At 56.7% G+C, this 14,510-nt stretch overlaps 1 long non-coding RNA gene across 1 annotated transcript; it reads left to right on the top strand.

Annotated features, from left to right (window-relative positions):
- Nucleotides 1-448: 448 nt before the first annotated feature.
- Nucleotides 449-9,621, top strand: LOC104871841. Its single transcript, XR_782974.3, has 3 exons — nt 449-526; nt 7,232-7,406; nt 7,602-9,621. It is a non-coding gene; the product is annotated as an uncharacterized LOC104871841 (long non-coding RNA).
- Nucleotides 9,622-14,510: the final 4,889 nt, after the last annotated feature.

The following is a 14,510-nucleotide window of genomic DNA, read 5'->3' on the forward strand; positions in this document are numbered from 1 at the left end:
AGCAGAAACGCCAAGGGCCGGGGAGGACCCGGGCATGATTCCAGGGTGGCCCCTGCACCTCGATCTAGCCCTCGCCGGGCTTCAAGCCCCAGGGGAGCGACACCGCCCAGCACCGGGCAAACTGAAGGGGGAAGGTGGGGCAGGAAGTCTGCGGGGAGGGAGCTGCTATGCCAGCCATAACCCTTATCAGGTCTGGGAGGCTCAGAGCCTGAGGGCAGCGGGTCACTTTTCAAGGGCCCAGCACAAGAACCCAGGCTCTTGAAGGCCAGGTGTTTGGGTCCCTTTAGTGTAAGGGACGCTCCAGGCTTCCTGCAGGGCAAGTGCTTATCACTCATTCATTGTGCTATTTATTGCTTTTGGGGTTTTTTTTTTTTTTTTTTTTTTTTTTTTTTTTTTTTTCTATTTTGGTTTTTTTTTTTTTTTTTTTTTTTTTTTTTTTTGAGACTGTATCTGGATGTTTAGCCAAGGATGGCCTGGAACTCTCAGCAATCTTCTTGCCTCAGCCTCCTGAGCCCTGAGAACCCAGGTATGTATCATCATGACCAGCCACACTTCATGTTTTGTGAGCAACCCATGCCACATTGCCTAGGCTGAGCCTGAACACCTGAGCTCTAAATTTAAGAGATTCTCCTGCCTCAGCTACCTTTCTGTACAGGTTACCTGTGTCAGGCTCCGTGTAGTACCTGTGAATGTCAGCCTTTCATCCTCAGAACACTGCCCAAGGTCAGCATTAGTATTTCCCCATTTTACAAAATGGAAAATTCAACTACAGATAATCAGCCCACTCAGGAATCCACGTTTGAGGACCAAGGGTCTGGGATTCATGAATCTGGTGGGCAGTCCAGCTGAAATTCCAGCCCTAGGCCCCAGATGTAACTAGCAAGTACTTAGCGCACATGCCCTAGATTTTTCCTCATGCAACACACCGAAAAACAACCTTAGAAGCTGAGTGTGCTGTGCATATTTATAATCCCAGCACTCTTTGAGGCTGAGGCAGGAGGATCTCAAGGTCTAGCCTAGCCTGGGCAATTTAGCAATTTAAAAAGACACTGACTCAAAAAATAAAAAGGGATGGCGATACAGCTCAGTGTGAAGACCCTGGGTTCGATCCAATCCGCAGTACAATATAATGTGCAGGCCCACCCACAGAGTCCCAGAGAGAGGAGAGGAGGGGACAGGAAGTACTCCCTGCCTCTGCCCCAGGAAATGCTGGGGAGGAGCTGGTCCCACATGAAGGGCAACAGGATGAGTCTCTTGGCTAAAGCTAAGTGTGAAATAGGCCTTGTGCCTGTTCTGGGCCCTATTCCTCATCCATAACTCAAGGTAGTAAGCCCGGCCTTCTCACTGAGCTCTATGAGGAAGGGGCCAGGTCTCACACTGGGGGCAAAGGCAGGAAGGTTTCACCTGTAGCAGAGACCCAGCTGTCTATGGTTCCTGGAGCCCAGGGGCCCTCTCCCCTCAAATGTTTTGAGACAGGGTCTCGCTATGTAGCTCAGGCTAGCCTCAAATTGACAATGATCCTTCTGCTTCAGCCTGTTGATTACCGATGGGATTACTGATGTGTGCCACCACACCTGGCAGGGGCACTTTTTGACTTGAAGCTCTATCCTGGGCCTCAGGGCCTACTGGGCTGTACGGGGAGGGATCTGTGCCGCCCAAATATTGCCATGCACCTGGACATTGGGATGTCCAGAACGACAAAACTTCTACTAGTCAACCACAGGCCATGAGTTTCTGGATGACTTAAGTACCATCTGCCAGGACTAAAGGCAGAAAAGGCGTGGTAGAAGTTGCCAGCTTCTCTGGGATCCAAAGATTCTTTAGCCAGGTGTTTGGCCATTTTTGCAATCCCTGTACTCTGGGAGGCTGATGAAGGAACATCACAAATTGGGAGTCCAGCTGGACAATTTAGTGATTTCGTAAGACCCAATCCCAAAATAAATTTTAAAAAGGGAAAGGGATGTAGCTCAGGCCTTGGTTTCAACCTGAAGTACTACAAAGAAAAGAAAATGTTAGGTGAAGAAAAAGAATCTCACGTTTACTGAATTCACACGTTCTTCTCATCTTCATCCCCTCAACAACTCAGGGTAGCGCTGAGGATTTGGGAGCCGTGGATCTGGGGTCTGGGAGTCCCGGCACCCACGCCCCACAGCTGCCTTGTGCCTGGCCTGGAAGCCCAGCTCAAGGGCACATGTACCATTTCCATGTCTGTTCTCACCTGACTCAGAGCGGAATATGCTGGGGCAGTGCCCAGCCAGTGCCCCTTTAGGCCTGGTCCTCACGGGGCACCTGTCCCCACCTGTGCCATTTCTCTCTTCCCCGAGTGGCCCGAGCAGGCTCACAGTGGCTCCAGCCCTGACAGCTGCCTCCTTACCTGCCTCAGTTTCCTGTCTGTGCCAAGGCAACCCAGCCCGGCCTGCCCAACTGAAGAGCCCGGGGCCACGTCACCACGTCAGTGCAGGCTCCACCCTAACAGTCTGGGGGCCCAGGCTGTGGCTCCCCATCCAGCCCCTACCAGCCAGAGAGACCCCAGCTGCAGGAGGCAGGGCCCCACTCTAGGCCCCCCTTGCTCTCAGGAAAATTTAAAATCCCAGGGCACAGCTGGTGTGCAGCCCAGTGGGGAGCTTTTGCCCAGCATTCCTGAGGCCCTGTGTTCTGTCCTCAGCACCAGGAAATGAAATCCTGATTCCCCTGTCTCCCCTCACAAATTCTAATTGTGCACAAAGCCCCCTCCCCCGCTTAAATAAGGCTGTCCACACCGGGCCTGGTGGCACATGCCTGTTATCCCAGCCTCCAGAGAGGCTAAGGCAGGAGGATCACCTCAAGTTCAAGGCCACCCTGGTCTGTGTGATAAGACCCTGTCTCAAAACCTAAACAAAAAATAAGTCAATCCCAGTAGTGGATATTGCCAGAACGTGTGGACGGGGTGCTCGGTGCCCAAGTCCTCACAGCTGCCTAGATGTCCCTAGGCAGCCAACTTCCCCTCTTGCCTGGGCTTCTCCATGGCCACCTTCTTATATTTGGTTATTTTCCTCTCCTTCCCAAACACAACAATTCGAAATATTCCCAGCCTGCAGACAATAAACAAAGCCGGGAGGCAGCTTGGACGGGTTTGCTCCCACTTACGGCCTGATCAGAGGCCACCCCCAATGGGCCCCTACGGAGCCTGGCGGGTGGCCTGGCTTCAGTCCCAGGATCCCTGAGTCCCTTGGCTTAGATGATCAGGAACCCCTGAGGCCAAGTCCCCAAGAGTCAGGGCTCAGGGGGCAAGGGACCTGTGCAGCTGAGACAGCCCCTCTCTCCCGCCCCTCTCAGTTTCCAGCTGTAGGCAGTTGTGGGGCTCCAGGCAGGATATGCAGGGGTCAGCCCGAGAGAGCCTCAGTGCGCCCGTCTGTAAATGAGGCCCAGCAACACTGAGGAGAGGCCAGGCCCAGGCCAGAAAGAATGGCAGTTGTGACTGTCACCCTAGTGTGTCACTAAGATGGTAGGGCCAGCGGGAGTCAAAGGGGATGGGAAGGAGGGCAGGAAGGGAAGAGTCAATACAGGTGCGGTGGTGCACACCTGTAATCCCAATTCTCGGGAGGCTGAGGCAAGAGGATTGCCCTGAGTTTGAGGTTCACTTGGGCTACAGAGCAAGTCCTTGTGTCAAAACAAAACAAATGAAAAAAGAGTCTAAGTACTGAGAGGAACCCTGGATCTGAGAGGGACTGGAGGGTGGTAAGAAGCCACACCCTCACTGTGAGGGTGGGCAGGGTGGGTGGTGGCCACTGCCCTCATGGGAGCTTGACCCTGGCCTGGGGTGTCACTCTCCACTCTGCTTTGTCCCTTTTTGACCTCCATGCTGCCCTCTGGGAGCTGGGCAGAGGCAGGACTGTCCCCAGTGGGAGCCTCTGCATGGCTGGGGCTGTGGGAGGATTTGGGTATGGGGTCAAAGGACCCTGACATTCTCCATGCACAGCTCTGTGACCATCACTGGGCAGTGACCCAGGTCCAGTGGCCTAGTGTAGCCCTAGCCCACGGCTAATGTCACCGCCAGTGCTTGCCTGGCCTTTGGAGCCTGTAGCCAGTTGTGCACCTTTGGGACAGCCCCAGGCCCCGACCAGGACATTCCTGATGTGTGACTTCCTGCACAGCACCCAGGATGTCAGCTGCATTCAGCCTCAGCCACTGGTGTGCTATGCAGGCCATGGGCAAAGCAAAGCTCCCTGAGCCTCAGATTCCTGAACCATAACAGGAGGGCACTGGGGTGTCTCAGAGTGTGACATCCACAGATACTGCGGGAATTCTCAGCCGGGCCCGGTGGCACACACCTGCAGCCGCTACATTCTGGGAGGCTGAGGCAGGAAGATCATAAGTTCCAGCCCCACCTAGGCAACTTAGTGAGACCACCTCAAAATAAAAAATAAAAAGGGCTGGGGTGTACTTTATGTAACCTGTGCAAGACCCTGGGTTTGCTGCCCAGTACAAGAAGAGATCGAGATAGAGCTACAGATGAGACAGAAGAAAAGGGTAAGGCAGGAGTCTCCCAGTCTCCTCCCACCCATGCGCCCTGGCTTGCAGCAGGACCTGCCCTCTCCGAGTGGTCCTGTGGCCACCCTGCTGTCTTGGTGTCTGTCTCAGCTCCACATTCTCCTCCTCCTGTGAGGACACGGGTCCTGCTGACTTGGGGTCCGTGACCTTTCTGTCACCTTCGCTGGCGACCTCTGCAGAGACACCTTTTCAGCCTCAGGAGCCCCGAGTGAGTGAGGACCAAATTTGTCAATTTGTCTGTGGTGGGGCAGGGACACTGCCACACAGGCCAGTGAGGCGAAGCACTGGAAAGTCACCGGGGGGCGGCGGGGGCAGACAGGTGAGAGGCTCTGCCTAGGCTGACCTGGAGGCTGCTCAGGGACCGGGATCAGGCTGGGACCAGCTGCCATCTCTGGGAGCGCAGAGAGGTGGAAGGACAGCTCAGGGAGGGAAGGTCCAGACCACACCAGCACTATGCTGGCCCTGTGAGGCCCGCTGATCCTCCCACCCCTGCCATGCGGGCGACGAGGCCAGAAGCTCGCCTATGCCGGGTGACCAGTTTCCCACTCAATTCGGTACACCTGAGGCCCGTGATTTTTAAATAAAAACATTGAAGCCACCCAGTTATCAGATCCATGCAGTGCAGAACTCACCCTTCTATCGCTCCCCTGCTCCTCCTCTTCTGAGGGAAGAAGTGTCTGTCTGCACAGATTCTCCCAGAAGGCTCCCCAGCAAACCTCCTTCCCCTGGGCCCAGCTCCTGCCTCTCTGGCGAACAGGTGTTTCTCTGACTCTGGCCACGGGGCTTAACAATGCAGTTCCCTCTGTTGGGTGCTCTTCCTCTCTTCCTCCTCCTTCTCTTCTTGCCCCTCCTTTTCTTTTTCCTCCTCCTCCTTCCTTGGTCCTAATAAGGATTGAACCTAGGGCCTTGACACTGAGCTACACGTCCAGCTCCCTTTTATTTCGAGACAGGGTCTTGATAAGTTGCCCAGGCTAGGCTCAAACTTGGCATCCTCCTGCCTCAGCCTCTCAGATTTCTGGAATTACAGTGGTGAGCCATTTCTCCCCTGTGGTGGGGACTGACCTCAGGACGTGGGGTGTGGGCTGTCCTGGCAGTCAGATCTTTGGCCTCAGTGTCCCCACCTGTGCCATACAAAGGCCCTCTCTCTCCCTCAACACCCCAGCTCAGTCCAGGGGATGCTTCTTAGAATGAACCTGACACTCCTGCCTCACCACTCTACTGCCTAGCCCTGCTGGCTGCTCCCAGGCCGCAAGCCTGCAATTCCCTGGGTTTCTTCTATAGACCCTTCCATGGCTGCCTACCATCTTCTGAATGCTCACTGACCTCAGCTCAATCCTTGAGGCCCCACACTGGCCCCTCCTGTAGTCCCCAGCTCTCCACCCCCACCTTCCCTGGGCCCAGGGCTCTTCCCGCATGGGCACCAAGGTCTGTCAGCCTCCACCAACCCAGTGCCTCTGTCTTCCCAATTCCTGCCAGAATGAGGAGGTAGGAATGGGTCCTGTCCCCCTTTCACCCCAATACCAGGCTTGGGGGATGGGATGGTGCACACAGACGCTGGTGTTCCTGTATGGAACATGGGTCTAAGTGAGCCCAAGAGGCCAGGTCCTCTGTCCCACACCTGGGACCTTGGCATTGTCCACCTTCACCTGTCCCTTTCCCTGGGGAGAGCCTCCTGCCTCAGCCTCCAGGCTGCTGGCAGGACGACACTAGGTGCTTGTTCATGTGGATGGGGCGTTTGTTGGAACCAAACTGCCCACCTCTGGCTGCATCCCAGATGCCGGCTGCAGCCAGAATTAGTAGAGCACCTGGGATCCTGTGCCAGCCACTGCCTCGGTGGTCAAGGAAACAGGCTCAGAAGGGAGGGGCTGGCCTGAGACCACACAGGAAGTGGAGGGCACTGTCTGATCCGTCACGCTGGCCTGGAGCAGAAAGAGACTGTGCTCCGTCCCTAGGTGGCAGCTCTGGTCTGTCCCCTACCTAGGTGGCCCCATGGCCCTGTGCCGCAGGCGTTTTGTGGAGCCTGAGGCCGTTTTTCATGCCAGCTGGGCCTTGCGGGGACCCCAGCCCAGCATGGCGCACAGGTCTGGGTGCTGGCTGGCCGGCCGAGGGGGTGCACGAAGGTGCTGTGCTGTGCTGGCCGTGAGAGGACCGTGGAGGCCATTGCTTTGGTCACAGGGTGTGGTCCTGAGGGTTTTAGTCTGACATCACTGCCATCGTTGGCGACCCTTTGCCTCATCGGTGAACTTTGTCCTAGATGCGTGTGCAGGAAGCATGTGGTGTGTGAGTTTGGTGCTCTCCATGGTTCCTGGAGTCCTTGGCGGGGGGTCTGTGGATGAGGGGGGCACCTTTCGGGAGCCTGGAAAGGAACCTGAGACCTGAGGGAAAGGTGCTGGGCACCAGCAAGCTGTGCACCGGAAGCATGAGGCGGCAGAAACCACCCCGTCCTGGCTGACAGGGAAAACACTGAGGCTCAGAGCTGAAAGCGCTGGTGAGGTCACAGCACCAGCGGAACAGGGCCAGGCCCATCAAGCCTCTGTCCCCCACGGGAGGAAGAGGGGATACTCACATGCGTCGGGCTCCAGTGCCCGATTAGAGGGCTGGAGTCACCTGGGAGGGGCCGGCAGGGACTGTGGTGGAGGCCCAGACCTGCATGGCTTCCCCTGCATGGATCCTGTGATGATCTGTGCTTCACATTTCACAGGGAAGAACCCAAGGCTCTGCAAGTGTGAGCTCTGCCCCGGTGCACTTGAAACCTGGAGCAAGTGTCCTGAAAAGCCCCTCGAGACTGTTCTGCCATTAGCCTCTGCCCGGCTACTGCCCCCAGCCTGGACCCTGGACTGGGAGTACTGGTGACTGCGCTGTGGGAGGTGGTACAGGTGAGTCCTGAGGCCTGGGCCCCTGTATGACGGTTTCTCCTTTCACACACACACATGCAGCTGCAGTTAATGGGCCCTGGGGTCTTGTGATTCTCAGTTTTCATGTTTTGGGTTTCTTACGTGCGCTGGGGATCATGTGAACCCAGGGCCCCACATGGCCACACCCAGGCCTTGGTTTCTCTATCTGTGCCACAGGGTTGACCATTATGACAGCAGAGAAGACAGGCGGGTCCTCCTGAGTGTCTGGCATGGAGTGGTCCCAAAGCTTTCGCTGCAGCTCGGTCTGGAATCACACGGTCAGTCTCTTGTCAAACATGCACCGCCCAGCTGCTGTGGCCCAACGTGGATGAGGATTAGGACCAGCCTGGGAGGCTTCCATCCTGAGGGTACCCGACTGTGGGCCCACCTCCCCCACACTGCCCTTTGCCCACCCGAGAAGCCGGTGGAGCCCAGGCCCCTGGCTGTACCAGGACCAATGCCCTCTCTGACCCACTGAGGACCCAGGCAGAGGACATCAAGAGCCCTGGGTACCAAGTGGATGGGGGCCCGATGCTTCCCTTCCTTGCTGGGAAGGCTTGGGCTCGGTGTCCCAAGGTTCAGGACCCTGGTTTGCTGAGCTGTCCTGACTCAAGTACGGGCAACTTAGCCAATCAGGGCCCTCCCTGGACAGGACAGGGGTGACAGTGGACCAGAGGCTCAGTCCCAGTGCCCTGGAGGAGACCAGAGCAAGGTTACAGTGATGGCACATGGGCTTCTGTGGCGAGGCCACAGCAGTGGAGGCAGCTGGACCTGTGGCTTCTCCCTGGGGAGCTGAAGAGCAGACACCACCACGGCGCCCAGAGGGAGGGGCATGAGGGCGTTGACTAGGACACACTGTCCTGGGCTCTCACGACAGTGGCCTCTATGACCACAGCTCCACAGCCACAGGCTCAACCTAACTTGGACCAAAAATTATAAAAACAGCATCTGTACCCAACGAGCAGAGATTTCCCTGCTGTCATCACCTGTCATTAAATGACAGAGGGACAACTGTTTACACCATGTTGGAATTGCGTTGGGAACTGGATGTCACCCATGGGTAATTTGACACAAGAGCTGGACAGAGTGGTGCACAGCTGTGATCCCAGCACTCAGGAGGCTGAGACAGGAGAATCACAGAGAGTTTGGGCCCAGCCTGAGCTATACTTAACCTCAAGGCCTTAATAATATGACAGTAACAATGATAGCTGTCTGCTTGAACTCTCAGGGTGCTTTTCCATAACTCACCCTGCAATGCTCCTGAAAACCCCACTGCCTTCTTGTCTGGATGGCGGGCCACACAGCTGGTGGGCCGTCGGGGGGGACCTAAGCCAGGATGGAGGAATCACAGGTCTCTCTGGCGGTGAGACGCACCTGGCCCAGCCGAACGGGCGCACAGATACCTCGACAGTCACCTGCCACCGGGACCCCATGGAGCCAGGGTCTCTGCAGGCCATGGCAGCTCGTGTGCCTTCGAGTGCGGAAGCCCTGGGTGGACAGGGCCAGCAGTCTTGGGCTCTGCCTCACCCCATGGGGATGCAAGCCCAGCAGGGCCAGGAGCCAGGCTGGGGGGCAGCAGCTGCAGACCCTGGGTGGGGTGGCAGCTGTGAGTTTGAGTCCTGGTTGGGGGGTCCTTTACTGGTCTCTGGGCCCCCAGAGCCTCAGTTTCCTCACCTGTAGAGTGGGGTGCTAGTGTCTACCCTCAGCTGTGCCTGAAGTCTGGGGCGAGGCCGCTTCCTCTGTGCTTAGCACCCAGCCTGATCCGGGTAAGGATTGGCCTGAGATTAGTGGGAGGGGTCCCCCTGTTCACACCCATCACCCCCCAGGAAGAATAAAGACCTGCATACCCCATGCGCCGTCCCCCCACAGAGTGGCCATGTGGCCTTTGTGCTGCGACCCTAACACCTTGGACCTTGCTCTCTCGGCCGCAGCTCCAGCCCTCCTATTGCCCCTCTGAGCAGGGGACATTTGGTCCCAGGGCCTTTGCACAGCTCCCTTCCTAGAGGACCCCTCTCCCAACCCTCGTGTCCCAGTCCCTCGTCTCCTTGGCCTAGACTCCCATGCCCACCTGTCCCTGAGCTCTTCCTCCTGTTTAAATGGCACCGCCCCACCCAGGGTCTTTCCCTCCAGTTTCTCTCAAACTTGCAGTGATCTTCCTGCCTTGGCCTCCCAAGTCCTGGGATCACCGGCATGTGCCACCACACCTGGCTTTATTTTTCTTTTTTTGGTACTGGAGATCGAACTTGGGACCTTGGGCTTGCAAGGCAGGTGGTGGAACCACTGAGTTAAATCCCCAGCTCTGTTTTTCTTATCTTTATTTCCTTGCCCTGGGTTGCCTCCTCCTTCTGCAGCAGCCCTGAGCCCTCCCTACCCCTCCCTTCTGCCTACTCTTGCCTCTCTGTTCCAGTGCATACCTGTAATCCCAACACTCAGGAGGCTGAGGCAGGAGGATCTGGGCTATATAGTGAATTTAAGGTCAGTCTGGACTGTACACAGCAAGACCCGGTCTAAATAAACAAAAAACAAAAAGAAAAACAGTGGGTGGCTGTCCTGCTTTTTCACCAGCACAGAGAAATTTTCAAGATCAACAATGCTCCAAGCTTAAAAATGCAAAACGTGAAATTGTAAATGCTCCCATTATGGACAGAACTTCTGTGCTCCACAAACAGTGCAGCTGGGCTCTGATCGGCTTCCTGGAGTCCCCAGGGTGTCCCAGCAAGGAGCATCTGTCACATGCTCCCTCCAAATCTCCGTCCTCCGATGGCGAGGGTGGCGCCCTCTGTGATGTCACAGAGACACACACTTCCTCCTGACTCTCCTGCGGTCCCCTACTTGGCACCTGGGCTTTGTGCTGCTGATGACCCTGGGAGGACACTGGAAAGGCCTGGGGGTGGGGAGGCCCAGGGGCAAAGTCTCTAGGTCCAGGAGGAGCTCCCGCTGCGCCGCTGCCTCTGCGAAGGCTGCAGCTGGGGTCTCCAAGTCCCAAGTGTGGCTCTGAGGTGCCCCGGATCCGCCATCTACCCTAGGGTCCGAGAGGTGGCGTTCCTGGTCTCCAGCCTCATGCCTCTCACCTGCAGTACTGGAGGATGGAGTGGGTGCCCGGGCTGCGTCCCTGCTCCCTGTCCCTCCTCCGGGACGGAGGTGGGGACGGCTGTAGCGTGTGCTGAGGTGTGGGATACAGTCCTGGGCTTGGCCGGATGGGGCCGTGCTGATGGGTACCCGTTCGGTGAGGTCCTGCTCCTTTCTGGACATGCCCTGCCCATCCGACTGTAGGGCCCCATCTTCTGGAGCTCTGATGCCTGGCTGTACCCCAGCATCCGTGTTTCTGAGCAGGCACCGGGCAATGGACTCTGCCTTAGCCGGCGCTGAGAACCAGACCCACAAGCACTGCTTTCGGAGTCACGCAGTCCTCTTCCTGACTCTGCCTCTGGTGGGGCAGCCTCAGGCTGTTCTCTGAGCCTCAGTGCCCTCCTCATCAGTCGGGAGTGGTCAGGAGGTAAAGGGTATCTCGCAGATCGTGGGTTACGCAGCGCTCAGAAGCAGCCAAGAGACCACAGGCCTGGGCATCCAGAGGTGTGGCAAGGGGCTGGGCCGGGTCCTCCTCGCCCTCCAGCACTCAGCCCAGCTCAGGCAGGACCCTCTGAACCGGCTGTCACCACCCCTCTCGCAGCTGGGGACCTGAGGCACAGGTAGTAGAGCGAGTTGTCCAAAGCCACACAGCTGGGAGTGGCAGAGCCAAGTCTGTGGCCCAGGCCCTCTGGTTTTGGGACCATGTGCTCTGTGGCTCAGTGCCGAACTTACATGCCAAGCTCACGCTGAGATGGACACTACAGCCTGCAGAGGGAACACTGAGTCTTGCTAAATCATCCAGGCTTGGTTTAGACTTGGGATCCTTCTGCCTCAGCCTCCCAGAGAGACTGCTAAGATTATAAGTGTGCACCACCACACCCACTGCATTCACTCATTTTTTTGTGTATTCATCTGTGTCTCCCATCAACCATAATTGAGTACTGTATACCTCTCCTGGGTTCTGAGTAGGCAGAGATGAGACAGGCCCTCTGCTCCACCCCCACAACCCACCCAGGGCTTCCTAAGCAGTACAGCAGACACTAAACAACTTCCTCAGGGCCTAGAGGAGAGATTGATTTTATGTGCAGACATCTAGGAGGGTGACCACGAGGGGTGGTTTTCAACTAGGTATTGCAGGATGAATAGGAGTTCGTTCACCAAGAAGAGCACTAGACGGAGAATGGCAAATACAGCATACCCCTGTGACGTTGCACTTCACGGTCTCAGTCCTTCACAGAGTTTTCCTTAGAACCTAACTAATAATTATTCATGGAAACCCCCACAAGTTTGCAGAAACTGCAAATATCCTCCAAAAACTTTTTTTTGGGGGGTGAGAGGTTTGCAAGCAGCCAATCTGAGAGCATTGTTTAGTTCTTGCTGCTGAATGGCTGCTGACCTGTAACCCACCTCCAGCATTCCCACATCCGAGCAGGCCCCTGTACTGTGCATGGAGTATTATGTTTTTCTTCTTAAAAGCCCTGGAACCCTGAAGACGCTGCCGAAATGCCCTGTACCCTCCAAGGCTTTATTAATACAGTACTTTATTAAATTAAATTACATAGGGCTGGGGATTTAGCTCTTGGGTGCCAGCACCTGCCTCGCAACTGCAAGACCCTGAGTTCAATCCCTGGTACCTCCCCCCAAGACTAAATTACATAACTGTGGGAGACATCACATATTTAGGGTTTAAACTATAAAAATAGGCATTTACAAGCATTTTTCTGACCATATTAAAATTCATGGGTTTTCACAATTTGCAGGTGCTCCAGAAACCTCACCCCTGCGGGACACGGTAGCCCAGGGGCCACTTAGGGGCTAGCACTGAGGGAACACGAAGCAGCCTGGGGAGGTCGCACCCCCTGCCATGGCGTGGTTGCCGTCCAGGGCCTGGGGAGGCACCAGGAGGAGGTGATTGGCAGTTAGGAGTGGAAGTACAGTCCTGCTGCCAGGACTCTGGGATGTGCAGCGGTCTCTGCTCTGCGGTCAGGAAAGCATTTAACGGAAAATAAACACTCGGTTCCTGTCCTGACCACGGTGGCGCCCACCCACCGCCAGGCTGTATGGAGCCTGGAGCTCCCCTGCTGTGCCACTGTGAGGAGCTGGGACCCAATGACACAGCCCTGCCCATCCATGGCCAAGACCAGGACTGCAGACCCCTCCTCCCGGCCCCTGCTTCTTGCATCCCTCCTGGGCCGGGGCATTCATACCCTGACCTGCTGCCCGTGTCCCTTGGCATTGGTTCCTCCACACGCTGCCAGACTGGCCTCCCCCTTGTCCCTCTCCTCAGGGCCCAGGCCCTTCTGCTGTGCCTGCCCTGGAGCCAGCCCTGCTCAGGTATGGGCCACAACTCCTCTGGCTCTGTTGGGCTGGGAGTCCCTTTGCCTTAGGCTGGGCTGGGCAGCTTGGGCGCAGTGGGAGCCCCAGGTTTGAATCCAGATGAGCCACCCCTGGTAGTGCTACTCTGGGAGGTGACTCGGTTTGCATGTCTCCGAGCTGGCTTGGGTGAGCTCTCTGCCATGCTGTCCAGGACATGCCCTGGGCCCAGTCACCCAGTCCTGCGTGCTGTGCCCTGTGGTGTCACCCGCCCCCAGAATCCCTCCCTCATGGGCAGAACAGGTGCCTGTCCAGGCTGTGGGGCAGAGGACCCCAAGGGCACCCTCACGCTGTCCCAGCCGTGGCCACTGTCTCCAGAAGCCTCGGTTTGCCCCTCTGGGCAAGGGGACAGAGTTGCGCCTTTGCCCTGTGTGCTCCTGTCACCCTCAGAGGGGCACTGTGCGGCCCAAAGTGCCTGGCACCCTGTGCGTTTGAAGAAGAGGTGGCAGGGGCTGGGTCGTAACCCACGACGGGTTGTATAAGCCCGGAGAAGCCATCCCCTTAGTTGTGACAAAGTGCTGGCTGGTGGCTGGCTGGCCCCAGGCTCCTGTGCAGGACTTGGGTGCTGATGGAGCTGCAGCCCAGAATGCACATGCAGGAAAGGCGGGGAAGAGCTTGCTGACCCAGGGCTGCTGCTAGGGGCGAACTCCAGTGGTTCTGGATGTCCAGCTGCTCCCTGTGCCATTCAGACGACATTTAGGAGCTGGAGGAGCTGGAGGAGCCTCCACACAGATGCCGGCTGGGCACTAACCATTGTTTGTTTTTTTATTTATTAGTTTTGTTTGTTTTGTTTTGGTACCGGGGATCGAACTCTGGACCTTGTGCTTGTGCTTATGCTTGTGAGGCAGGCAGCAGCACCACTGAGCTAAATCCCCAGCCCAGTTTTATTTGTTTTTTGAGATAGGTTCTCGCTATGCAGTTCAGGTTGGATTCAAACTCACCATGTAGTCCAGGCTGGCCTCAAACTCACTTTGGTCCTCCTGCCTCAGCCTCCCGAGTGCTGGGATAAGAGACACATGCCACCGTGCCTAGCTGTGAGCGAGCACTTTTTAACCTCCTTCACTTTTGTTGAGATTGTCTGGTGAAGCCACCCGCAGGTGACAGCCCCAGGCAGTGTGGGACAGGACTGCCCAGGCCTCAGACAGGGCTGCCCAGGCTCCATACTGCACACCTTTCTGGCTCTGACCCTGGCCCCTTGTGACCCTGGCTGGTGGACTCCTCCTTGGGTAGCTTGTGCACCTCCCTGCCTTGGCCTCCGGCTTTGTGCAGTGGGCCGCCTGAGGTTCCTGGGCCCTGAGAGCTGTTGGGTGCATTGTTAGGTAAGAGCCACAGAGGCTGTTGTATCAGACTCACACCTGCCCTCGCCCCACAGACCAGGCAAAGTTCAGCATGGGGTCCTTCGTGCTGGAATTCCACATCCCCACGCTGGACCGAGCTGGGTTCCTGACCTTCCCGGAAACAGAGATGAGAAGAAACGCCAGTCTCCTGAAGAGGCAGTGCCAACCACTTGATAAAACAAAGCCCCCTCTGCTTTACCCCGGAGCAACAAATTAACCAGAAATGACCCAACATCAGTGCCCTGATCTTGGCTGGGAAGGGCAGACGGGGTGCATGCTCGGTTGGCCTGGCCTACAGTGAGCAGGC

The sequence above is a fragment of the Fukomys damarensis genome, unplaced genomic scaffold (assembly GCF_012274545.1).
Source record: "Fukomys damarensis isolate Sample0158 unplaced genomic scaffold, DMR_v1.0_HiC HiC_scaffold_37, whole genome shotgun sequence".
Classification (NCBI taxonomy): domain Eukaryota; kingdom Metazoa; phylum Chordata; class Mammalia; order Rodentia; family Bathyergidae; genus Fukomys; species Fukomys damarensis.